This window comes from Eulemur rufifrons, chromosome 15 (genome assembly GCF_041146395.1).
Source record: "Eulemur rufifrons isolate Redbay chromosome 15, OSU_ERuf_1, whole genome shotgun sequence".
Taxonomy (NCBI): domain Eukaryota; kingdom Metazoa; phylum Chordata; class Mammalia; order Primates; family Lemuridae; genus Eulemur; species Eulemur rufifrons.
In genome coordinates, this window is record NC_090997.1 from 95734053 (window position 1) to 95761073 (window position 27021).

At 40.8% G+C, this 27021-nt stretch overlaps 1 protein-coding gene and 1 non-coding gene across 2 annotated transcripts in view; one reads left to right on the forward strand and one right to left on the reverse strand.

Moving 5' to 3' along the window:
• The window catches only part of AKAP12 (A-kinase anchoring protein 12), an 85998-nt gene that overhangs the window by 17925 nt on the left and 41052 nt on the right, over positions 1-27021 (forward strand). The gene's annotated exons all lie outside the window — the stretch shown is intronic.
• Positions 9895-10000, reverse strand: LOC138396121 (U6 spliceosomal RNA). Its single transcript, XR_011235601.1, has one exon. It is a non-coding gene; the product is annotated as a U6 spliceosomal RNA (small nuclear RNA).

The window sequence follows — 27021 nt, forward strand, 5'->3', positions numbered from 1 at the left end:
CAGAGGTGGTTCTTTTTTTGCCTATAAATTCTACATCAAAATAGTATGATCTACAAATTCATGTTAGAGATACATTTTTAGGTAACATAAATATATCTAATATTTTTGGCTAAAAAAGTAAATGAATTTAACTTTAGAAAATCTCATTTGTTTGGAAGGGATGTTGTAGATGGAAGCTTAAATCTGTGGGAAAGTAGAATTTGTCTAAAAGCTTTAGAGACAAAGTTAAATTTATACAAGTAAATCAAAGTATTCTTATTTGTTATAGCTTTACTGAGATCTGATTTACATACCTTATAGTTTACCCATTTTTAGTAAACAAAACATTCTTAATTGAAAAATGTTACTTAACAACTGGAAGCAGATGGTATTTGTTAACTGGTCTGACTTAGGTTCTTATTGATGCTTAAAACTTTTCCTTCGTAGGAATCCAACTGGCCCGTTCTAAAAATGGTTCGAAAATCAAAATATTGGAAGGGAACTGCTGTTGTTATTTGAACTTTAAATAATCACTGTAGGGATTTTGTGACCCAATAAATCAGTTAGCTAAACTAATTTCAGTCCAGTAGATTTAAAATATAATAGAAGAAAATAAACTTGAAAAAATATAGTAGAATAAAATAAACTTGAATATATAGTATTAAACCTCTAGGGAGAAAGGACCACTTAGTTCAAATTCAAGATTTTAAAATTGAAGAATAGGACTGGGTGCAGTGGCTCATGGCTGTAACCCCAGCACTTTGGGATGTTTAGGTAGGGGATGGCTTGAGCCCAGGAGTTCAAGGCTGCAGTGAGCTATGATCACACCATTGCACTCCAGACTGGGTGACAGAGTGAGACTCTATCACAAAAAAAAAAACAAACCAAAAAACAAACAGGGATAATGTCAGGAACTTACAGTGTGACAGGTTCCATGGAAGGTGTAGGATGTGGGCAGCTGAGACAGTTCAAAGGTCCAGTGTTCAGGTTACCAGATTTTTCCATTGCCGGTAGGGAGATATTCTTCAGGCACCTGAACCTTTGCTATCATACCTTGCTGATGGAGGGAGCTTAAGTGGTGACCCTTCAGCCCTGCCCAGTGCTCTGATTCCTACACATGCTCATTGAGCATCTCCTTCCTGCCCGAAAGGTGCCAACCCTCTCCACCCCCCACCCCTATTTTATCTTTTCCTTTCCTTCTAAGCCAGATCCAGGACTCTCACATGGAACAAAGCAAGTGGCCATTATTAAGACAGTGTGACTATATGTTCTCAAATTTATGTATTTAAAGCAAAGAACACTTTGATAGTTATATAAAACTAGGTTGAGCATGAATCTGTAAATATCTTTTTTTTTTATTTGCTTACAGGGGAAGATATGACATCTAACCAAATACCTGTATTTTACAGAAACTTGCAATTTGGTGCAACATTTCCATTTTGTAACAGACTTTTTTTTTTTTTTAAATCATGTTTCTTTTTTAAAATTATTTGTTTATTTATTTAAAGGCTGGTCAAGTGAAGCAGTGGGAGTGGAGAAGTAAATCATGTTTCAAACCCTTGTTTTAATATTGCAGAAGGAAAGTTGAAATTTGGGACAGATCACAGTTGAGTGTCGTACAGATACTGTGTTAAGAATGCTGGAAGGAAGCTGTTCTTTCAGTTCCCAAACGTGAAAAACATTTAATGGCAAACGATTAAATTTCATGGTCAAGGTGAAAGTTGTTCAATATGAGGTCACATCTTCTTCATAAAAGTTTTCTACAGACATTTGAATATAGACAGTACAAATGGCTCTTAAGTTTTGGGATAGATCTTTTTGAGGACAGCTGTAACCCCTCAGTAACTTCCCATTCAAGGATGGACGATAATCCCAAAATGTCAGCTGTGTTTTCAAGATTTTTTCATGTTTAAGTTTCATGTATCCTTCCTAAAATTTTTATTTAGTGAATAATTTCTCTCAATAGCACTTTAGACTCATTTGTTGTCCTATTAATTTGGTCTTTTCTTCCAAATGTAGTGGCAAAGGAGCTTATTTCTATCATAAGAACTTGCCAAGACATCTGGGGAGGATTTCATAATTAAAGAATGTATTTTATTTCCTTCAGGAATCAGTACCACTTGAATCTGATTTGTCATGACATTTTAGTCTTGCTCAAGAAGCGTGATTGTCCTTCTTTTGTGATTAATAGGAAATGAATACACTGGAGCAGATTTATTTACCCTGGGATGATATCTCTGGATCACTTTCCCTCTGAGCACTTTTCCCTGAAATAGTTTCCTAGTCTTAGTTGCCAGAAAAGTATTAATTGTTCTGGTTTTTGAAAATAACAGCTTTATTAAAGATATAATTCACCACACAGCCCTCCATTTAAAGTGTACAATACAGTGGTTTTTCTAGTGTGCTTACAAAGTTGTGTAACTGTCATGACAATCATTTTTAGAACATTTTCACCTCCTAAAGAAATCCCGTAACCATTAGCAGGCAATCTCCATCCTGCCTCCCCAAAAACTACTGTATTCCCTGTCTCTGTATCTTTGCCTATTCTGGACATTTCACATACATGGAATCATACAACATGTGGCCTTTCGTGTCTGGCTTCTTTCGTTTAGTGTAGTGTTTGCAGGAGTCATCCTTGTTGTGGCATATATCAGTACTTTATTTCTTTTTAATCGCTGAATAATATTCCATTGTATGGATGTACCCCACTTTTTTTTCATCCATGCATCAGTTGGTAGACATTTGAGTTGTTTCCACTTTGGGCTTATCATGAATAATACTGCTATGAACATTAGTGTACAGGTTTTTGTGTGAACACGTTTTCATTTCTCTTGGGTATTTATCTACGAGTGGAATTGCTGGGTTATATGTTAACTCTTCGTTTAACTTCTTGAGGAACTGCCAGACTCTTCTAAAGTAGCTGCACCATTTTACATTCCAACTACAATGTATGAGGGTTCCAATTTTTCCATGTCCTTGATAACATTTGTTCTCTTCCTTTTGGTTATAGACAGTAGGTGTGAAGTGGTATCTCATTGTGGTTTTGATTTGCATTTCCCTGACGTTGATCCATTTTGGTTTTAGTGAACAAAATGTCTGGTATTCTTATATCCCAAAGTAAAGCTAAAAATTAAAAACGACTTCTGAAATGATTGTGTGTACAACAAGCACCGTGATGGATCCAAGCGAACATTCTGCACCCTTAGCAATTAAAGTACATACTTTTCTGGCTTTTGAATAATGGTTCTCACAGTCCTGACTTAATATTTAGATAAGAAGTACTGTTTCTAGATTGAGGAGTTGCTCAAATAATGAAATGTTTCCATGGTGGAGAGGAGTGACAGTGGGGAGGTTTTCTGTTGACTAAATACATTTGTTACCAAATGTACAGAAGCAGTTTCTTGTGTTGAAGCCACTAGTCAGTAACGTTTTGCCATCTTGGCTTTTTTTCTTTTATGTGCATCCTCTTTTGTTGTTGCTGACCTCTTTCAGAGTGAATTTAGACATCAAACACTTCACTCCTAGATAGTTCAGGGTTGTTTCCCAAGAATAAATTCCTATATTCTTTTGTTTAACCACGGTACCGTTATCACAACTGAGAAATTTAACACTTGAGTTATAATACCAGCTAATAATAGAGTCCATATTCAAACTTCCCCAGTTATCCTTACATATATTTTATACCTACTTAAAAAATTGGATCCAGGATATAATCAAAGTTCCCACATTGCATCTGCTTATTTCTCTTTTAGTTTCTTAAACTAGAATACTTCCCCGGCCTTCTTGTTTTCCACAGGATTTATTTTTATGAAGTTGTCTTGCGTAGTGGATTTGTCAAATTTATGATTAGATTCAGGCTGCACGAATACTGCCTAGGTGATAGAGTACTTAGTAACAACGCCCTATTGTCCATTATTGGTGATGCTGAGTTTGATCATTTGATTAAGGGCTGCCACCACGTTGCTTCATTATGAAGGCATGCTTTTCCCTGTGGGGTAAAGTGATAGCTTGATACTGATGATTCTGTTGCCAGACAATGTTTTAGCATCCAGTGATGATGCTTGCCTGAATCATTGCAAAATGGGGATTTCTCATTGTTATTCTTTCTACATTTCTACATCTGGCATGCTTCTGAATAGATGAGCTTTTCCTTTTTATCTCATTTCTTCCTTTGTTTTCCCGTTACAGCTAAAAAATCTTCTTTCCAACAATAAGGTTATAAGCATATTCCAACTTTTTTTTTTTTTTTTTTGGGACAGAGTCTTGCTTTTTTCTTGCCCGGGCTAGAGTGCAGTGGCATCATCATAGCTCACTGCAACCTCAAACTCCTGGGCTCAAGGAATCGATCTTCCTGCCTCATTCAGCCTCCTAAGTAGCTGGGTGCCAGGCTAATTTTTCCATTTTTAGTAGAGATGGGTTCTCGCTCTTGCTCAGAGCTGGTCTCGAACTCCTGTGCTCAAGCAATCCTCCTACCTCAGCCTCCAAGAGTGCTAAGATTACAGGCGTGAGCCACCACGCCCGGCCAATTAAAAAGTATTAAAAAAAGAAGTTCCTATTTAGCACAATGATGATTACTTTTGTGTGTTCTTAGGAAAAAGGAATGTTTGTGACGTGGTGCCATTTCACAATGTAACAGGCAGTTTCTAACTTCAAAGGCATTTTAAAGAAAAACCTGGGGTCACAGAAACTATGAAAACGAAGGTAAGAATTCTAAGTCAGACACACACAGGGAAGAAGGCTTTGTGAAGACGGAGGCAGAGATTGCATTTATTGCCGCAAGTCAAGGAATAGTGAGGTCACCACAAGCTAGAAGAGGCAGAGAAGAATTCTTCTCTAGAGCTGTCTGAGGGATCATGACCCTGTTGACATCTCAGTTTTGGACTTCCAGCCTCCAGGACTGTGAGAGGATACATTTCTGCTGTTTTAAACCACCAGTATGTGGTACTTTGTTACAGCAGCGCTAGAGAACTAACACAATGGGGCACTAGCGTCTCCTGCAGCGGGACCCCCGGGGAATCCCTAACACCTTTTCTGGGGGTCTACAAGGTTAGAGCTATTTTCATAATAATATTAAGGCATTATTTGCCTTCTTTACTGTGTTGACATTTTACTAATGATACAAAGGCAATTGATGGTGGAGAAACTGCTAGCATCTAGTATGTATTAAGATGGTGGTACCAAAATATGTTATCTGCCACATACTCACAATAAAGAAAATGCTAGTTTAACATGGTAATGTTAAAAAAAAAAGAAAAAGAAACAAAGAAAAACCTGTTTCACTGTACTGTGGTCAAGTGGTGATTCTGATTGTATGACCCTAACCACCGTTCGTGGGCCCCAGTTAAGGGTACCGAAATGGCCTCTTCCGCAGCTCTTTGCTTGCCGTATCTGGAAAACACATTTGAAAGGCGAGAGGTTTTGCATTCGAGAGGCTGTGGCTGGGAGGTGTCCCTTGTGTTTAAAGGTTGAACTTTCCAAAGTTATTTGCTTTCAGGGTGTTAGCCCTCAGAGTAACAGATGCTTTAAGAATGTACTCTTTATGGATAGAAAAGAGAAAAACCCTGTTGAATGGATTTTTGAAAAACAAATCCATCCTCCAAGAAAGTGACAAACAAAACCGCCTGACTGAGACCTTCCCTTAATCAGAAACTCCGTCATAGGAGACGGCTCATTTCTAACAGACAGCTCAGTTCATATTTTCTTGCAGAAGACATTTGAATGAATCACTGACAGTCTTTTTCTATCAGAATACTTTATACATTTTATGTTGATTTAGGAATTTAAATGTTAAAAATGAAAAATCCTACACGATGGCACTATCACTGGAAGGAATAAGGCTTTATGGGATTTTATTTTCCTGCCATCTGTTGTCACCAGGACCACCTGCACGTCGTTTTCTTTCCATCAGATGTGTGACTTACCTGCCAAGTTGTGCATTTATATTTTCCGCTCTAGTGTGAGATTGCAGAAGGGCCGTTTTTATTATTTTTGTTGAATGTCTCTATGCTGATTAAATCAGAATACCTCCTAGCCCTGGAAAATGGTTCTTATCATCTAGACATCTAGACTGGTTTTGTTTAATTGTGTAGTGTTGACCTTTGCAGGAAGAAAATAACTGGTAAATAAAAGGTAGATTGCATATAATTATTAATCGATGACACCACTAACCATTTGTTTGCCTTGGTCTAATAATTTGTTGGTTGACAAATTGGTCAGACTAAAATTTTATGTGTAAACCTAATTTTGGTGTAGTGTTGAACCTAAAGTGACCTCGGAATAAATTTTCAGTGTAGAACAATAAATCTCGCATTAAAAAAAATCTATCATGTTGCTGAGCACCTTTTTAAAAAATCTTGAATAAAAATTAAGCATAGTAAATCTAAAACCGTGCAAAAGTTCATTTTAATAGCATGAGGTCGTGGCGGTTATGGTCATGGTTGCAAATGCTTGTTAGTAGAGCCAAGAATGAGCTGAAAACATAGATTTCTTTCTCCAAGAATTCATTTCATGTTTGAAAGCGATTAAGACATTTTCATAGGTGCCAATGCATTCAATTGCATGTTTGTATTTTTTCTTAGGGCTTCAGTGGAACTGAGGCAGGTGGCTAATTAAACTAACATCGCTTAGTCAGCAGTCCGGGCAGTAGAGGGGATGTGGTTTGCTCCAGGGCCAGCTCTGAACATGTCTCGCAGTCACTGCAGTGCAATCTCCTGTTGGACAGAGCCTCCTCCAGCCTCGGGCACAAAGAGAAGGCAGAGCAGCTGGGAGTGGCTCCAGGAGTGCAGTATACCGGGAGATCCAAGATTCGAAGAAACTTATTTTATTTATTTATTATATATTTACTTGCCTTTTTCTCCCTGGGAAGTCACTGATTGTGTTTTATCTCAATCATGCTTTTATGAAAGATTTAGACAGCCCATCGATGCCATGTCTCTTAATTAATTTATCTGTTTAATGAGAATACAAGGGGACTTGTCCTTTCAAAGACTGTCCTCGATGGAATGGTATGAAAGGATTGAATTTTTTTTTCTTGGCAGTTTGAGGTGGAATTCTTCATGCGTACATTTCCACCTGCACATGAACAACTGAAGCATTTTAAATCAGACCTTGCTCTTGGTCATTCAGTTAACAAGAAAACAAACAAACCTGAAAACAAATACAGCAACCTGTACAATCTGGAAGATACAGAAGAAAATGAATGCGTCTTTTCCTAGGGATAATTATTTCTGCAGCTGTTTAAAGGTGGGTTCTAGTCACTGGGGCTCCAGATTTCCATAGCAGCAGATGAAGACGTTGAGCAAATGTCTGAAAATGGTTACTAATTGATGGGGTTGCAAGATGTTTGTGGGTTATCAATGTTGCATAGACCGGAATGTTTCAGCAAGCAATCTGTGTGTTCCTGATTTAAAAGGACGCCTGGATTTTATCTTTTTTGGGCAGTGGAGTACTCCTAGGATAGCCACACTCGCACAGATAAAACTTGCTTTCTGGATCTCCTCCCCTGTGAGAAGAGCTTTTTAAATACAAAATAGACGGAAAGGGAACTCATAGCATATTGTTTCTAAACATCTAGATATTTCCAATGGGAGAACTTTGTAGAACTGAAATAATTTGAAAATATGTATGTTAAGTTCTTTTACCTCAAAATTTGATGGTTGGTAAATGATAAGACACTCACTAAATATTTATTGAATGAGTTAACTATTAGGTCTTTTTAAAAAAGTAAACAGTACCCTTCACAAAATAAGCAGGTTTAAACCTGCAAGTAGACTGTTGCCTCTTATTTAACCATTTCTTTGGTATATTATATTATGTTTTAACAGGGCTACACATCCTATTTTTTAAATTTAGCTTTCTCCTCTGTTCTTCTTGAACAAATATAAAAGGCTTTTTAAGTGCTAATAAAGAATAAAAGCAGGAGTAAATTTTAAGAGCAACGTGTGGATTTTGTAAGGATTTATTCTTCAACTATATTGATTCATCTGGTGCTGTTTTTCCTAATATTAGATAAAGCATTAATCACTGATCTATATAAGCCATGTGATGCTTTCCCTTTCCAGATCTTTAGGGAATAGCTAATAGGTATGTGTGTGTGTGTGTTTATTTTTTTCTAGCAAGGAAGAAACATTTCTCTTACTATTGTTGAAGGGAAATAATAGAATTTGTCTTCTCTTTCATATTTTATTTAAAATCTGCAATGATTGACTTCTATGTGAAGATAATCTTTGGGTCTATAGTATGTTAATGTGGATGGACTTACAGTGAAGGAGAATCCAAGTGTAGCTTATTGTTATCGAACAAAAATCATAGTGTCATAAATCCGGTTGAAGTCTTGTTTCTGGAAAGGCCTTTTCTTTGAACACAATTGAATTGGAGATCACTTTCACTTTGCAATGATGATGTGCTGCAGTTAATAAAAGATAGTGTCTAGTTCACAACAGCCTAGAACAGTGAGTTTAAAAGTGTTCTTCATCAACACTTACCTCATTCTTATTTTTTTAAATTCCTTGAAAACATTTTTCAATAAGCAATTATAGTGGATTTGAAATTGAGAACAAACCATAAGTGTCACCTCTTAGGAAGACACTCAATCTTGTTCTAGTATTTTAAAAGGTTTATTTCCTGGTCTTATCAAATTGTTACCTTTTTTTAGTTGTTGTTAGAAAGTAGAGCTATAAAAGGAATTTGCCCACTATGGTTTCTTGGTATGTTTTCTGTTCCTAATAAGGTCTATGACTTGGGCAAGTAACATTCTTTCAGGGCTTGGTCCTCATTAGTATAATGGAGGGACTGTTCTAGGTGAGCTTGAAGAAGAACTCTTTAAGCTCCTTTTTGTGTGTGTGTGTGTGTGTGAGATTAACTTAAGAGTGGTTCCTAGCACTTTGTGGGAGGCCAGGGTAGGAGGATACTTGAGACCATAAGTTTAAGACTAGCCTGAGCGACATAGCAAGATCCCATCTCTCTCTAAAAAAATAAAGGAATGATGAGTTCATTTCATACAATTCTCCTTGATCTAAGAAAAAATGCATAACAGTTTGCAATATATATGTAAGAAGAAAATAGAAATATATGATAAAGGGCTGGGCTCAGTGGCTCACGCCTATAATCCTAGCTCTTTGGGAGGCAGGCAGAGGTGGAAGGATAGCTTGAGGCCAGATGTTCGAGAGCAGCCTGGGCAAACTAATGAGATGCTGTGTCTACAAAAAAATAAAAAAATTAGCCAGGCATGGTGGCGTGCACTTGTAGTCCCAGATACTTGGGAGGCTGAGGTAGGAGGATTGCTTGAGCCTGGAGTTCGAGGCTGCATGCAGTGAACTGTGATCGCACCACCGCACTCCAGCCTGGGCAATAGAGTGAAAGCCTGTCTTTAGAAAAAAAATATATCTATAGAATGTAACTTTTATATATAAAATGCAAATATACATATTAACTTGTAGTTTTACAAATATTTCTGTAGGCCTAATTCCTGGATGAAAAGTAATGCCCCACCTTCCCACTCTTTTCTTTGTTTTATGGAGGTGGAGTCTCATTCTGTCACCTTGGCTAGAGTGCAGTGGCATCATCATAGCTCACTGCAACCTCAAATTCCTGGGCTCAAGCAATCCTCCTTCTTCAGCCTCCCTGAGTAGCTGGGACTACAGGCTTGCACCACCACAACCGGCTAATTTTTCTATTTTTAGTGGAGATGGGGTCTTACTCTTGCTCAGGCTGGTCTCGAACTCCTAACCTTAAGCGATCCTTTTGGTTGGCCTCCTAGAGTGCTAGGATTATAGGCATGAGCCACCGCACCCGGCCTCCCACTCTTTTCTATGTGATCAATTTCTGACAAATTTACTCGTTAACCAAGAAATGATTTAAGTTTCAAAATATGCTGTATGCATTCACCTTCCAAAAGCTCTCGGCACACACTGTATATAAAATATGAAATGCTTCATGATTTGGGTGTCATCCTTGCATGGGGGCCATGCTAATCATCTCTGTATCATTCCAATTTTAGTATATGTGCTGCCAAAGCCAACACTTTTTTAAAAAAAAATTATATTAGATACTTTACAAAATATTCAGAACCTTCCACCCCTATTTTGCCAATCCTATTTCATAAACATGGAGTTTTATTGAGTTGCAGTTAGTTTGAAACATTCTTATTTTGCTTTTGCTTGTAGAATGAACATTCCTTGTGTTTCCTTGTAATTTAAAATACGTGTTACAGTTAATGAGGCCCTTTTTTTTCTTTTTTTGAGACAGAATCTCGCTCTGTTGCCCAGGCTAGAGTGAGTGCCGTGGCGTCAGCCTAGCTCACAGCAACCTCAAACTCCTGGGCTTAAGCGATCCTACTGCCTCAGCCTCCCGAGTAGCTGGGACTACAGGCATGCGCCACCATGCCTGGCTAATTTTTTCTATATATATTTTAGATTGCCAGATAATTTCTTTCTATTTTTGGTAGAGACGAGGTCTCGCTCTTGCTCAGGCTGGTCTCGAACTCCTGACCTCGAGTGATCCACCCGCCTCGGCCTCCCAGAGTGCTAGGATTACAGGCGTGAGCCACTGCGCCCGGCCAAGGCCATTTTTTTTAAGGGATAGGATCTCGTTCTGTTGCCCAGGCTGGAGTGCAGTGAGGCGATCATAGCTTACTACAGTTTCAAAACTCCTGGGCTTAAGGAATCCTCCTGCTTCAGTCTTTCTGAGTACCTGGGACTACAGGTGTGCACAACCACATCTGGCTAATTTAAAAACATTTTTTGTAGAGAGGGGTCTTACTATGTTGCCCAGGCTGGTCTCGAACTGCAAAGTGCTGTGATTGTAGGCATGAGCCACGGCCCCGGGCACCGTTCTTTTCATGAGTTAGTGAACACACCGGCAGCTTATTTCCATTCTGCAGGAAGCAGCTTTGTTTCTGTGCCTTCCTCCTGCTATTTCCTTATGGTAAACATCCAGGCTTCCCGGCAGAGTAGAAAGAGCGTGGCTTAGGCAAGATGTGGATTTGAATCCCCAGCTCTGCCACTGCCTTAGATAAGTGGCTTAACTTGCGAGTCTCCCTCTGCAAACTGGATAGGTTTTTGTTAAAGGACATGCTCTTACAAGTTGTGATAAGGTTGATGCTACTGACAACAGATGAGTGTTCATGTCACCACAACATCACTGATACTGGTAGCGTTTCCTCCTCTGATAGGTAAAGGCTGTTTCACGTTTGCTTTGATTTTTGTATTTCTTTAGTTTATTGGAACAGATAAACATAGTTGCATGTGTTGATTCACTGATTTCATGTGATGGACAGTATTTTTGGCCAGCTTTGTCTATTGGGGTCTTACTTTGTGCCTTAAAACTCATGGTTTATACTTAAACCTTTGCAAGCAGTCCCTCTGGTAGCACTCCCCCCGCCCCCCAAAACTCTTCAGTGAGTTGGGTAGCTGAAAACATCCTCCCTTGTAAGTTCCCTACACAAAGGGGTTAGATTTTTAGGCAAAGTCCCCCAATCCTAACTCAATCCATTGTAGTCTCGGGTTTGGGGCATTCTCCTTCCCTGTGGCTCCCTTCTTTTCTCCACGCACATTGTTTCTTTAACCAACACATAGAGCTTACTACGCTTTGCAGGAGTTGTTTCAGGCACTTTACAATTATTAACTCATGTAATCCTCCCAACAACATTACAACGTAAGTACAGTTATCCCCATTTTACAGATGAGGAAACCGAGGCACAGCGTGACTAGTGAGGCTTGCGTAAGGTTGTACGGCTCCGGTAATTGGAGCTCAGATTTGAAGCCTAGTGGTCTGACTGCAGAAACTACATCTCTGTAGTCTTACTCTGTAGTGGAGCCTTCTAAGTTTTTCCCAATAGGCCTTGGGTTGCTCGTAACCTGGACTTATTAATGGTTCTCACGCCTCTGCCATTTTGGGGGACCCAGGGCAAGAATATAAATGAAAATCCACATTCATAGCATTTTATTTAAAAACTATTTATCAAGCTAGCACACTGTTAAAGGAAATGTTCTCTCCTGTGTTGACAGTGAAACCTTCTTAATGACCCAGAAGGCCAGGTCTGGATTTAGGATTCTTAGACCTTTGGGCTTTCCATGCTAGATTGTGTGACACAGGAGTGGCCGTCCTCTCCTCCCTCCCGTTCCCACTCCCCGCTGCTCCTGCACCTTGAGGGACCTCCAGCTCATGCATGGGGTTTTCCAGCCCACATGTCCAGGCTCTGCCCCTACCCTCCAGCCTCCACCAACACGACACCCTTTGGCTGCCGTGTGGTCTGGAAGTGCTCGGGGAAGAAGCCTGCATCAACCGGGAATTCCACAGTCTTGGGTCCCGGGACAGGTGGGATGTTCACTTCAGTTCAGGTAGGTTTGTCCTTTGGGTTGCTGTAGGGGAAGGGCATGTCCGGAGGAGGGCCAAAACGGGGCTCTCCAGAGTGAGGGGCTCCCGCCTGGGTCCATGGCGTTACCATCCGGAGGGGTGGTCTGAAGCAGTTGCTTCTCCCCTGATTCCCGGGCCTGAGCTGTTGACTTGACGAGACTTTCCCTGCCGTCCACCTTGGGTTATTAGCTCCTGATCACTCTCAAGGTTCAGGCTGGTCAAACTTGAATTCAGTAATTATTTAAAGTGCATTCTGTGTGAAGTGCTGGATGTGGAGGGGAGATGCCACCCCCACCGTCATGGAGCTTAGAGTTCCTGTCTTGGCTTAGGGCCCGCTAGCCTCCCACAGCAGAGCCTGCACTCGTGTTGTCAGAAAATTCCGAGATGACTGTAGAAGAACATTGAGGATTGTTTTCTGACTCATCAGCCCGGGATTGAGCCTTTTTGAAAGCGGGCAGTGGGCGAGCACAGGAAAGTGGAGGAGGCTGGGTTCCGTGTGACGACGGTGAGGAGTTATGCTCTGGGAACCAAAGGAGGCTGCGAGTTAAGGCAGAACGAAGCGGAGGCGCTCGGAGGCAGGGAGGCCAGCTCTTAGGATATTGCATTGACTCAGACATGAGATGTTGCAGCCTGAGCCGGGCAGAGATCAAGGACAGCATTGAAAACAGAAGAAATGATAGGACTTGATGGATCTTAGTGTGGGGATGACCACGATGCGGAAAAGCCCCAGATAATCCCCAGATTTCTGGGCTCTTGCAACTAGAATGTTACTCCTTGCTTGGCAAAAGAGTCCTATCAAGAAAAGACAGAGAAAATGGAAGAAAAGGCTAACAAAAGCAGTGCCTTGTTCTTTGTGATACTAATGGCTGACATGACATTGAGTGCTTACTGTGTGTGTGACGCTGTCCTGTGACTTTGTACATATAAACTTGCAAATCCCTGTGGTACCAATGAGGGAAAAAGCACATGCAGATAAAGGAACCAAGCAAGTAGGGCCTCTTTGCAACAGGCATTGTGGCTCAGAGAATGCCTGCGACCGGGAGAGACAGACAGAATTCAGTATGAAGACAGAAAGGCCAGGGTTAAAAGCGAAGAACAGAAAGAAGGTTTTTTCCTCGGGACTTAGAAGCTGTCACTGACATAACCAAGCCTCAGATCTGGGAGTCATTCTTTTTCCATTGGCAAGTCCTGCTGGCCTTATCTCCAAAATATATTTCAGGCTGACCCTTTCTGTCCCCAGGGGCCTCCTCCCTGGTTGTCTCTGTGCTGCGTTGATGCATTAGCAGTCGCTTCGCTCTGCAGCCAGAGTGGTGTTTGGGGGGTTTTAGGGCTGTTTGTTTGTTGATGGCCAGTTTACATGCAGTACAGTGGACTAGTCTTAAGCATGTAGCTCGGTGAATTCTTGCAAAGTGAACACATGCCTGCAGCCTCTCCCAGGGCGGTTGTGGAGCCTGACCTGTGCCCCAGAAGCCTTCCTGTGCCTCCTTCCAGTTCCTGCTCCCCAAGAAGTCACTGCTGTTATGATTTTTGTCAGCACAGATCAGCTTTGGACATCATTCAACATCATTATTTGTATGTCAGTTGCACCCTTACCAGCTCTCCCCGGCATCACCCCCGTATCGCGCTCTCTGCCATCGCCCGACCTGGGGTAAAAAAAAAGAACACAGTCAACATCTTCTTTCTCTCCTTCCTGCCCTTGGTATTTTTTGCCTGTCAAGATCTAACTCAGAACCCACTTCTTTGTGTACACCTTCTCTTACCCACGTTGCTGACCGGGATCCCTTGCTGTTAGTACTGCACACTACCACTTCCGACTTGATGTGTCCGGTTGGTGCTGACATTGGAACCCATCACAGAGATTAATCAAGTGTCCGATCATGCTTGGGGACCTAGGGTGGGGGTGGGAGCTTGTGAAAAATGATGAACGTTCAGAGGCTTTGGAGAGGGAACTTAGGAGGTCAGTAAAGAGGATGAAACACAGGACGCAGTGTTAGTGTGTACTGGCCTGGGCTGCAAGAGTTGGGAACTGTATCTTTTAAGACTAGCTAACGTGAAGAACATAATTGATAAGGCAACAGAGTGGGGAGTGTATTGGGACCAAGTAAGAGTAATGCTCTATCATAAAAAGTTACATATTAGAGCAAATATGTTGTCCCCTCACCCCCCAGAGGCAATAACTAGAAACAGTTTTATAGGACATTTTCTAACCTAATTGATATGGAAACTTTTCAATCTCAAAACTATTTGCCCATTATCGTACAAATGGATACCAAATAATAATTTTCTGTCTTGGCAATGATTCACATTATTGAGTTAGCCATTGGATTGCTTTTTCCTTGCCAGGAGGTAGGCATCAGAGAACTGCAGTTCATTTTGTGTGTGTGTCTTTCTTTCAAACCAGAGAGCTTATAATACTCAATGGAGAGTTTATGGAAAAGATGGAAAGACGATTTTTTTTAGAAGAATAATGGGAAAGCTTGAGACAAATGTGTCTTAAAACAAAGTTGTGTTTTGCAGAAACTTCTCCAGTTGTAATCTCTTGGGTTAGGAACAAAATCAATTTCATGCAAAAAAAAAAAAAAAAAGGAGGAGGATCATATAAAGCAAACAGAAAAAATATTCAAAGTATTACAGTCTGTCATTTGGGTGAGTTGTAGAGAGAAAGGGAAGTCATTTGTACAGTCTATCCAGTGGAGAAAGCCAAATATATTTTCCAGGTTTCTAAGATAATTTCTGTATGCTGTGAATTTAAAGCAAATCATTTCCTGTAAGTCATTATTTGGTCCCAAAAGAGCAAAGGCTTTCTGATCATCTACATCTATAATATGATCTTCTTTGGAGGTGGTAATTTTTGAAAAGATTAGGGCAATAACAATTTGGAGAGTGAGTCATCGATGGGACACTTGTTTAGGGCAGCCTTTTTCTCTGTAGAAGCCTTTTTCTCTAAACTTGCTTTAGGAATAGCATCAGGCTGATGGGGCTTTGTTCCTATTTCAAATGAAGTTGGCAGGAAGGCCGGCACCCATCTGCCCCGTCTCTCTGCTCTTACTGTGCAAGTATTTTCTCCATTGCCTGCTTTCAAGGTTCAAAATCAATAGCAGCGTGGGGGAGGCATTTCCCAGAAGCTCACACTACTTCATGAGGAACTGCCACTCCCAGTGAGATGGGATGTTGGCTTGCATTCTTAGAAAACAAAAAACAGAACAGAGAAGCTCTCCATTTCCAGTCACTCAGATGTGAGTATTGGAGATGGTTACACTAGCGGTTAAAGCCTGTGCTTGTTGAACCAAGTAGTTAAGGAATGAGCCATCTCCACTGAGGTGTCCGTTATTTATTTAAGCTCATGTGGACTAAACAAGCCACTTTCTACTCTTTGTCTATCCAGGTGTCAAAGCAGAGTAGCTTGCCCCCTTGATTGAGAGTCCTGAATAGGATCTGAGACAGGAGAGTTCAGGTCTTGTGTTTTATAGAACAAAGCAATCAACCGAGAGCCAAAGTGACTGCTGTGGCCTTGACCACGGTTCCATAGTTGCTGGCAGAGATGGGGGTAAATATATTCTATTAGGTTAGAGAATCACAAGCACATTGGTTAAACTGACTTTTCAGGTGCTAAAGCAAATGAAGTGCTATTCTAAAATGGATAGCATTATAATTTAGGATGATAGAGGGCTTTTCAAATATTTAATTCATGTTTTCGTTGGGTTTGGGACGCATCTGACTTGCCCTCCACACCTTCCACCCCTACCCTCCTGCCCCATTTAGAAGTAAAAAATTACGCTTTTGGAAGACAGTGAATGTCTCCCAAATTAATGTCTTCTGTCTCCTAAATCAGGAGATAGAAGAGTCTTGGAGTGTGTTTATGTGGGGAACGAGGCCTGGTCTGTGTTCCGCAGTGTTACTGATGAGGCTAAAAATTAAAGTATTAATGGCATCTCTAGACATTCTCTGTAACAGCTGGCAACTCTAAAAGCTATTTTGACAGCTATAACTTATGATTTATAAATTAGGTTAATGGATTCCTTTTATAATGGAAAATGCACTTGTAAGAGGTCATTTATATGCAGGTCACAATTAAGTACCTGCCACCTTCTCTTAGGTTTGTGTTTTTCTGAGGGATTTTTGTTTTCGCTAGACATTATAGGACATAGGTTTTCCTCTTCTTTTTTTTTTTTTTAATTTGCAACAAATCCCAAATAACCAGAATCCCTTACAATGTGCCATGAGACACATGCGGCCAGTCCGCAGTCACTACCGCTTCCCAAAAGAACCAGCGCCAGCCACCCCTTGAGTGATTAAGAGATTAAGAGATTCAAGCTGATATTCTCCACCTTCATGTTGAGAGAAATGGTTATGCAGCTTCAAGGTTCTCTGTAAATTCATCATACTTGGCCAGACTGTGAATGCATTTTTAATTAGGCGCTGCTTTTTAGAGCATTTGCTTATGTATTAGTGAATATTCTGATCAGCCAGTATGTCTCAGAAGCAGAAATGTGAGGAAATAGATTTGGTAGCAAAAACCAATCAACTAACCAAAAAAGCAAAAAGCCAAAAACCCACCTTGTATTTGATGTAGTTTCTATAGTGCTTTGCCTCTTGTACATTGTCTACTTCTTTAGCAACACTTTCTCTTTTTTCTCATATAGAGTTTAGGTCCTGATAAGGTTTGCGTATGTGCACTATAACTGCTTTATTGAGTAACTTTAACAACCAGGCAAATAAGAAAGAAAAATGCCAGGCATGGTGGTTCACTCCAGTAATCCCAGTGCTTTGGGAGGTGGAAAGAGGAGGATTGCTTAAGGTCAGGAGTTTGAGACCAGCCTGGGCAACATAGTGAGACCCTATCTCTACAGAATTTTTTTTTTTTTTTTTAAATTAGCTGCACGTAGTGGTGTGTGCTTGCAGTCCCAGCTACTAAGGAGGCTGAGGTGGGAGGACCACTTGAGCCCAAGAGTTTAAGGCTGCAGTGAGCTATGGGATCACACCACTGCACTTCAGCCTGGGTGACAGAGTAAGTCCCTGTCTCTAAGAAATAAGAAGGAAAGAAAGGAAACCAGAGCTGCCATTTTTCTATTTAGGTGTTGTCTCTCTTAGAATGGCTTGATTAATACAATCTAGGTCGGCCCGTCGTAGAAAGGAAGCACAGGGAGGTTAAATATACTGTGGCCAGGTTAATTCTGTAAGGGGACGATAGTGAGCCTTGTCAGATGTCACTTTCTCTCGCGAGGTTTTAGTAATAGACATGACTCTTAGCTCGCACAAAGCAAAGGCTGAGGGATCCCTCGCTTGCACGTATTTCTGTTGTGGAACCTGAGTTGTAATTCTTTCCTTCTTGGGTAACACGATGGCTGGCATGGTTATGGCTGGTGTCAGTTTTGCTTTTTTTTTTGTTTTAATGCACTTTCATTTGTTTAGAAGGTAAGGCATCAGATGGGAAGAGGCATCTGAAAAAGATGGTTTAAAAGCTTCCCATAGAGACTGAAGAGATGTATTGACCAGTACAAATCTGTTCTTAGAGTAGTCACCACTTCTTTATGGGAAACATTGTTTTAGCACCAATAGGAGCACTGGGCAGTGTCTGGGAAGGCAACACAGCATCCCTGAGGATGGCTGCCTGGAGGGCTGCCTGGAGCATTCCTCAGCCACTGTACTGGGGCATCAGTTGGACACCAGCAAGAGTCACGTCCCAGGCTGGACTTGGCCAGACAGAGTGGAGAAGAAGGGCTTGCTGTTGTTGCATTTCTTCCTTCACATCCCTTACCCATCTCTGTGATCCCTTCTGCACTTGGGCATCCATGCTGTTGAGTGCTCCCAGAGGAGAATCTCAAGCAACAGTAACCCTGCAAAAGTAATATTACTCCCCATTTTACAGCTGACGAAACTGAGGCACAGAGGGTAAGAAATTTGCCCAAACGCCTCATAGCTAATCAGTGTTGAGGCCAGGATTCCCTCCCTTTGGTCTACTTGCAGATTGTGCTCTTTCTACTTGCGGTGCTAGGCTGTGCTGGACCCAGAGGAGCACGGTGGCATTATTACCAGCTAATGGGTGCCAGCTAATGGGAGGGTTCTACTGTTGTCTGCCCCTTATGGATCAGTGGACCTAGGCAAAGTCCTGCTTTCCTCCAGCCAGACCGACTGATAAACATTGGCTGTGCTCAAGCCTCGGCGGGGCTGGATTCACGTCACTTTTATTTCGGTATGCAGCCGGCCGTTTGAATTCCGTGCAGCACAAAGCTAAGCACACACGTCAGAGAAACCCATTTCAATTTATCATTTTAATTTTGCTATTAAAATTACCATCCACAAGCCCTAAATGGATTCTCTAAAATGGCATCTTCAAGTCCATTATGAGAGCTAAATGTTTAATGGCTTTATTAAATAACCAACGCCACCATGTATAGGAAACTTTCTTTAGTTTTTTTCACATATAAGGAGGCATTTCTCAGAGTCCCCTGGGATGACTTAACATAGCTCTCCCGAGCTGGCTGCCTCTTCCACTTCCTTCTGTCCTGAATGCTGCAGCCAGGGGCCGGTTCTGACTGTGGACCCTCTGCCTTGCAGGCTTCAGAAAGGAGCCCGTGAGGCAGACATTTCATCAGTTGAAAAGCAGTTTAGAATTTCAGCCTAGGAAGCAGTAGATGCTCTTTAGCAAACACAGCACGGCTCCTTGTGCATTAGCAATTTGCTGCTTTTTTATTCTGTATCTTGAATTTCTCGGTGATTGTGCTAGAAATATTTGGAATCGAACATTATAGGATAGTAATTGTTGATTCCTGGCTAAATCACATTATCTTAGAGGGACCATCTTTGCAAATCAAGTACATTGTATTGAAAATAAGACAAGCAATTTTGCTTGTTCATTTTCTTTTTTTGTCAAATGGAGCATAGACTTAGAAATGAGGTTGCAAGGGGGTGATAAATTTTCGCTAACTAGGTTTAAAAAAAAGTCAACAATCATTTTAAGTGATGTGGTTCAAAGGCAATAGAGCCACTAAATTTGCATAGACATGCATGGTATGGTCGTCCCTCAGCCTCTGCAGGGAATTGGTTCCAGTGCCCCCTCCCCAAAATCCAAGGATGCCCAAGTCCCACAGTTGGCCTTCTGTGTTCGAGGGTTCTGCACCCGATGATTCAACCAATTTCAGATTGCAGTGATCTCAGGACTTGGAACCCGAGGATATGGAGGGCCAACTGTATTTAATTTTGACAATGGTCTCAATTATCCTCTTAATTAAATAGTAATACGTTGCCTGTTTTGGGCAAAGTTTGAAGTAAACTTCTGTTCCCATCTCCCTGTATTGTAACTATCAACATGGTGAAAAACCCACAAGAGGTGGTGATCCATGCTGCCTTGGGCAGCTTAAAGCAAGCAAACAAACAAAACAAAGAATCAGTCCCTTCCCAGGATGGGAGAAGAACTTTTTATAAGAGACCCTCTGTGGCTCCCCCTTGCCCGTTTCTGCCTTCTCTCCTGTAAACAGGTGATGGTTTTACAAAGTTTAGAAACTATATTTTTCATATCCAACTTCCTCCATGGTGAAGTTGCTGATACTCATGTCTTAGGGACACATCTTTGGTTAGAAGACATAATATTAACATCTAAAATGTTTTGAACTTTAAAATCCAAAATTTTTCTTGAGATGATGCTGGTTTTCTCCCTTGTCGAAATTATTTATCTCTCAGGCTAAGAAATGATTTGGTCTTTCTATGACATGCAGTGGTTGTGGAAACATTTTGTATTACCGAATTTATAATAAGAATGTGATGTAATTACTTAGCTACCAAATGAGAATCCCTTTGAGAGGAGCAGCCACTTGACATGAGAGCAATTACTTAAATAGTATGTGGTGTGTAGGAATTAAGTGGAGATCGGGATCTTGACTTCCACATCTGCTACAAATAAAACCTAGTGTGAGTTTGCTGGTGCAGGGCCTCAAAAGGAACCAGGCATGCGTATTGCCAGTACTGGCAGAAATGTTTCAGAACACCAAGTTGTGCTCTGAGGCTGCTCATTTTCATTATTCTAACTCTTCACACTAACGTTTTGCTTATTTTGCATTAGGAATCTGTGGAGATGAAAATAGCAGTGCATTTGCCCTGGACAGCTTGTAGGTGCAACAGCTCAGGTCGGGGTGGGGAACTTGTCTTTGACATTCATGATGAAGGTCATGACGCTAGCATATAAAAGCTCTGGGGGGGGGGGGGTCTGTGTTCTGTGCTAACTTAACAAGATCTGGGACCCAAAGTCAAATAACTAATCATGAGAAGTTAGATACTTTTCTGTTAAACATGGAACTTCAACATTGCTTTGAAGTTTAAGGAGAGAGGGGAGTGGGCTTGTTCTGTCCTTAATGCAAGAATCTTTTGAATTGTTGGATTGCTTAGTCTCTTCCCCTGAGTGGACACCCCAGTACAACCGTGGTTCTCTCGACTAAGAAGAGCTATGTAGATGGATTGCATCATGCATCCAGCATAAGGCAGCAGCGATGCACCTTTTTCTTGGTTTAAGGTAAGTTGGAGGAAGAAAGAGTGCAATTCTTCAAGTTCAGCCCTTTGAGTTCTTTTCTGGTTCTAGGAGGCTGTGAGTAGTGGTTCTCAACCAGAAATGTTATGACCACCGCCTCAGGAGAGGTGACACATTTTGTGGGGGGGGGCGAGGGAGATGACCAGGGATGCCCCATGTCCTGTGATTACTGTGCACGGTGTTCACACAGGGGAGGAGGCTGGTGGTGTCAGAGCCTTGGCCTGGGATTCACAGGTTTTCTTCCAGTTGCATTTATCTGTCCTAAGTATAGATACTGACCTAAATGTTGTGGGGGCCGCAGACATTACGAGGTAGGCCTTTCACATAATGGATTTCTGGTGAACCGTTTCACGCAGCGAATTGCTGTTATTGGTAGGTGATGCTTTTTATTTCCCTCATCTCCAGCAGAGATCTTATAAATTCCCTTTGCCTGAAATCAGCATGGTTGATCTCCCACCTAACCAGATTTAGAGTGCTTTGTTTTCTTTTACATACTTTCCCAGAGAACTCCGGAGTTTTAATACTTTTAAAAACAACCATAACTTTTTAAAGTAGGGGAATATTTGACTGAGCTGTTGTGTGTTAAAACATACTGCATGTATCCCTGGTGTCTGTAGTTACGGAGGATGGTGATAGAGAGAGTCACAAAGGGTTCTATGGGCAAATTATTTTAGAAAATGCTACAGTCTTTTCCTCCTTAGGGGTTCAGAGAGCACATTAAAGAGACTTTAAATTCGAAGTAAATCTGCTTAACTCTGTCCAGATCCGAGTTTCCCAAGCTGATTGTAGCACAGAACACTTCTGAGATGATGCCTGGTTTGCTGGCGTTAATAAACTTGGTATACTGGTATTCTCAGATGCCAGTTTGAAAAATGCTGATCTTTGAGATTTAGAGGCCTGATTTGTAGATAACATTGCTAATACGATGAGTTCACCTGTTGTGGTCAAGTCTTTTGGAGTTCACATAAGCAACGGGAGATACATTATTTTCTAAGACACTCAACAATCTGAATATTTGAATATTAATGTTCAATTGAATTGAAAGTTAATTTTGCATGCTAAAAGCAAAGTGGCGATTTTAGCAGATCTCTCTTAGCATTCATTCTTTTTTTTTTTTTTTTTTTGAGACAGAGTCTCACTCTGTTGCCCAGGCTAGAGTGAGTGCCGTGGCGTCAGCCTAGCTCACAGCAACCTCAAACTCCTGAGCTCAAGTGATCCTCCTGTCTCAGCCTCCCGAGTAGCTGGGACTACAGGCATGCGCCACCATGCCCAGCTAATTTTTTCTATATATATTTTTTGGCTGTCCATATAATTTCTTTCTATTTTTAGTAGAGATGGGGTCTCGCTCTTGCTCAGGCTGGTCTCGAACTCCTGAGCTCAAACGATCCGCCCACCTCGGCCTCCCAGAGTGCTAGGATTACAGGAGTGAGCCACCGCGCCCGGCCAGCATTCATTCTTATGTCCAACGAGTTTGAGTTATTTTTCTTGAAATTATGTTAAGTAATATTCATGAATTTTGCTGAAAATGATAAGAAACAGAAGAATCTGGGATTTGTAGACGGTAGCCAGAGACTGTCTATCTGGTGTTTACGCCCATCACCAGGTGGCACTTGTGGGACCACAAGTTCATGCACTGGACAGACACCCTTCCAGAAACCTTCCTTAAATAGTGAGCACTGCCATTTCAAAATCAACATAGAATTAATCTTTGCATTCTGAAAATTAGAATTTTTGCACTAGGGTTGAATTAAATTAATTAAACTAATGACGGCACAGCACAACTGCTCTAAGCCAATGAAGTAATTTGAAATTGGATACATGTTGCTGTTTGGATAGTTTTCACTTGTGGCGGTGGGTGGGGTGGTGATGTTGAAGCACGGTGGCCTCTACGGCAAATCTCAGAAGGAAAGGGCTGCGAGGTAAAACGGTAAAGCATGGACCAGGTCCAGACAGCTGGACTGTGTGGTTTTCAGTGCGGGGAGGTGGAGAAGGAGCCACGGGGACTCTGGATAATGGTGACAAGATACCCCCCTTTGAATCTCTCAGATTAACTCAGTCATGTCTAGAGTAATGTCACCGAGCTGTAAAGGGGATATTTTGGTTTGTTGGTTTTGTTTTGCTGAATATGAGTGGAAAGAAATATGAAATTAAAAACCACCAGTGGTTTTATTGAAAAATCAGACAGAGGCTTCGGGGCATCTGCATTTTAAAAGAGGTGAGACTTGCTGCCACCCTCGAGGGTCTGCCACCTCTTCCCCGACAAGAATTGGGATTGAGAGAACTCCGTAGGTCAGTTTCTCAGAGATAAATGCTTCTTTTTAGAGGTCACTAGAGTCAGCCTGCCCCGGGATGCACGCTCTTCTCAATTTCATGTGGTTGGAGAGAGCTTTTCGCTCAGGGTTTTGATAATACCTCTGAAACTCGATCAGCAGTTCATTTTTTCTCTTGAAAAAATTTGCTTGTTAAAAGGCCTTCTCGTATTTTTCTTTTGTAATTGCCTTAAATCTTTTTTAAATTCATGGAGTATATACATTCGTGATTGCCTCAGCACTGCTTACTGAAGTCTTGAGCTAATTACAAATGACAGCATTACCAAGGGATGAAATTATTGACAACATAGAAATTTTGAAATTTTATTGACCGTATTGAAGTTTAATTGATTTTATAGATCTTATCATCTGTACCCCAAAGTTAAACTCTGTGGGAAGCTTCACTAAAGAAAACTTATTTTTTCTTCTAATTCTGGAAGATTTCAAAACATATACCAAAATAGAGAATAATAATACAATGCATATTGATATACCCATCACCCAGCTTTAACTGTAATCAACATTTTACCGATCTTATTTTGTCTAATTTTAATTTTTAGATTTTATTTGCTTATTTTAAAGCAAATACAAGATATTTCATCTGTAAATCTTCATTACATATCGTTAACCTTTGAGGACATTATAAAATAACATAACCATATTATTATTGCCACTCTGTATAGAATTAATGATGATTTTTTAGAATCTTAAAATCTTTTAAAAATTACCTTACCACCTATGTTTTCATGCGATTTATTTCTGCAGCTCTTGTGGTGGAGCAGCTTGGTACGGAGACACTGAATCTCCAGGCCAAACCTGGAAAGCAAAAGCATGGCTGTGGTAGGGGAAGGACATAGAGGGGGTTAAAGAATTCATTCCTATTCACTCGCAGAAATTATGGCTGTTGGTCATCTAAAGTTCTTAAAAATCTGGACCACTGATGGAATAATCAATTTTTGCATTTAGCCTCCACCTTATTTTCAGCCTATTTCTAGAATTTTAAGAGACAGAGTCTCGCTCTGTCACCCAGGCTGGAGTGCAGTGCCGTGATCATGGTTCACTGCAGCCTCCACCTCCTGCATTTCAAGTGATCCTCCTGCCTCAGCCTCCAGAGTAGCTGGGACTGCAGGTTCAGGCCACCCTGCCCAGCTAATTGTTTTACTATTTGTAGAGACGGGGTCTCACTATGTTGCCCAGGCTGGTCTCAAACTCCTGGCCTCAAGCAATCCTCCCACCTTGGCCTCCCAAAGTGCTGGAATTACAGGTGTGAGCCACGGCACTCAGCCCTGTTTCTAGAAAGTTAAAAATACATTGTAAAATTGTGTGTGCCATTATATGGATTGTATGGATTACTGGTTGGGCTACTTGGTTTGAATATACTGATTGGAGCTAATAGTGATTGACTAGTATGAAATAAATCATCGGCCATAAAGATGGTCAATTTTTTAAGCTATGTTGGTGAATGGGCTCACTGATGCATACTACACAGCGCTGGGGGTGTGTGTGTGTGTGTGTGTGTGTATGTTGTGTGTGGGTCATTCACAGATCCATTCCCACAGCAGGATGACTTGCCTGTGCAACCTGAGGATCTGAACCACCTAGGAACTCCAGGAAAAAAGGCTACATCTCTTCAGTCATTGTTTCCTCTTCCTGTGACCAAGTCTATTAATTCAAAGCCATAGCCATTCATAGTGGTGCCGTGTGTCTAGAGCTGCAACTTCAGATGAATGTATGTGATCCAATATTAGTGAGATGTGTTCCTTGTACAGAGCTGTGTCTAATTTTGTTGGATTCTGTTGTCATTTCAAATCTAGGACTCAGATCTAATGCTGCCTTCTTTGAAACCCTCCTTAACAAAAACATGAGGACAATTTTTAAAAGGTGACCTTAGGGTGATATTAGGGCTAGAACATACTGGTCTTGAACATATACCTTGATTTCATCCAGTGGACTCATAAAATGGCTGCTGAGTGCTTTTCAATTTAAAGACAGAACTTCTCCAAATACTATTTCATTTGGATCTCAAATAATCTGAAACCAGAGGTAATATTAGTCTCAATTTATAATTGGGGAAATGAGCTCAGCATGCTTTCTATGGTTAAAACAGGACAAAAGAAAAGTGGACTCTCAGGCAGCTCTCCTCCATTTAGACTTTTGTATAAGCTACCTTTTCTCCTACCCAGATCTAGAAAATTAGAAGAATTAGAAGTCTTGGCCATTTGCGGGTGTTCTGTTGAGTGCAGAGCATGAACAACACAGGCAAAAACTCCAGGAGCTTTCATGGTAGAGAGGAAAATGGACATGGAACAAATAATTCCCATTAGATCACAATTTTTGAGAACAAATGAATGGTATAACAAAAATAGCTAAAACTTACGTTAATAGTTGACTTATTAAGAACTTAATGTGTGCTGTGTGATGTCCCAAATATTCTTCGAGGTAGATAAAAATGAATGCCTAACCTCATTATACAGATAACAGGGAGAGTATGAGAGTCAAAAAATGTGCCCAAAGTCATGAAAGCAACTTCCTTAAGGTGGAAGCAAATGTATGTAAAACACACGTTTGTGAAATGGGTATATAATGCATAATACATGTGTTAAGATATCAGGAGCCTCTAGTGGCCTGCTGTAGAACTGTGATATTCTTGGCTCTGTCTTGGTCAATATTTTTGATGAATGGCTTAGCTGAGGCCATTAATATGCTAATCACATTTGGAGATGATAAGAATAGAGAAGTTAAAGCTCCAACAGTTTGGTTTGTTGGCTTAGATGATCTTAACAGATTTATGAACCCTGGAAAGCCAGGTTATTAACAAGCCTGTAGCCTAAGAAGCTATGGGTTTTAGGGTTCAGTGTATTTTTGCTTTTATAATAATAAAGTGAGTAAAAACAAAACCATATCTCTTCTCCCAACCCCCTTCAACAATTCAACAATTCTTCAGAGGTAGCCATTATTAAAGATTTGGTATGTATTATGCCAGACTTTTTTTTTCTTTTAAATGCTTACACAAACAAACATTGACTCTCTCTCCCTCTCCTTCCCTTTTTGTCAGTGGGTTATTTTGGTTTGATTTGGTTTGATTTTAAACACATAAAGGAATCAAACATTCTCAGCAGCTTGCTTTTTTCTACTTAAACTGGGGACATCTTCCCACATGAGTGAGTCTAGATTTACCTTGTCGCTTTTGATGCTGTCTGTTGTATGGATGTCTCATCATTTAACTATTCCCCTCTACTGATAGACTCTTAGGATGTTTTGCTGTTATAAACTGCGCGTTGCACATCATTTCCTCTAACTACGTAAGTATGTGATGCCATATGCATGGGAACGGCGGTGTAGCCAAAGGGTGTGCACATTTAACATTTTTACACCTGTTTCCTAATTATTCTCCAAGGGAAATTGTTTACTGATTTATATTCTGATTTTTATTTTCTTCTGTTCGACATTTTTAAAGGTTTACTTTCAAAACACTTTCTATTAGAATGAAGGAAAAAAAAACACATCGAAGAGTTTTCGTTACAAGTTTTGTCATGGGATTTAAAATGCCTTCCAGATAATCTTTTTTATTCTGATCATTTGTGCAGATGTCCTTGTTATACTGACTTTATAATTTCTGGTTCCTTCCTATTTATGACCACTTAACAGTTCTGCTTCTTGGGTTTTTCTGCTGTAGGTGGGATGAATTGTGCTGGTTGGAGGCTTGTCCACCCCGTGCGCAAAAGCTGGGCCTCTTCCACCTGAGAGTATAGATCCGGGAGTCACACTTTGAACTGAAATTGGTTACTTTAGTAGGTTCTCCTCCTCTACCCCCAGCATCCTGACAGCTGTCAAGAGCTCATCTGTTTTGTTCACTAT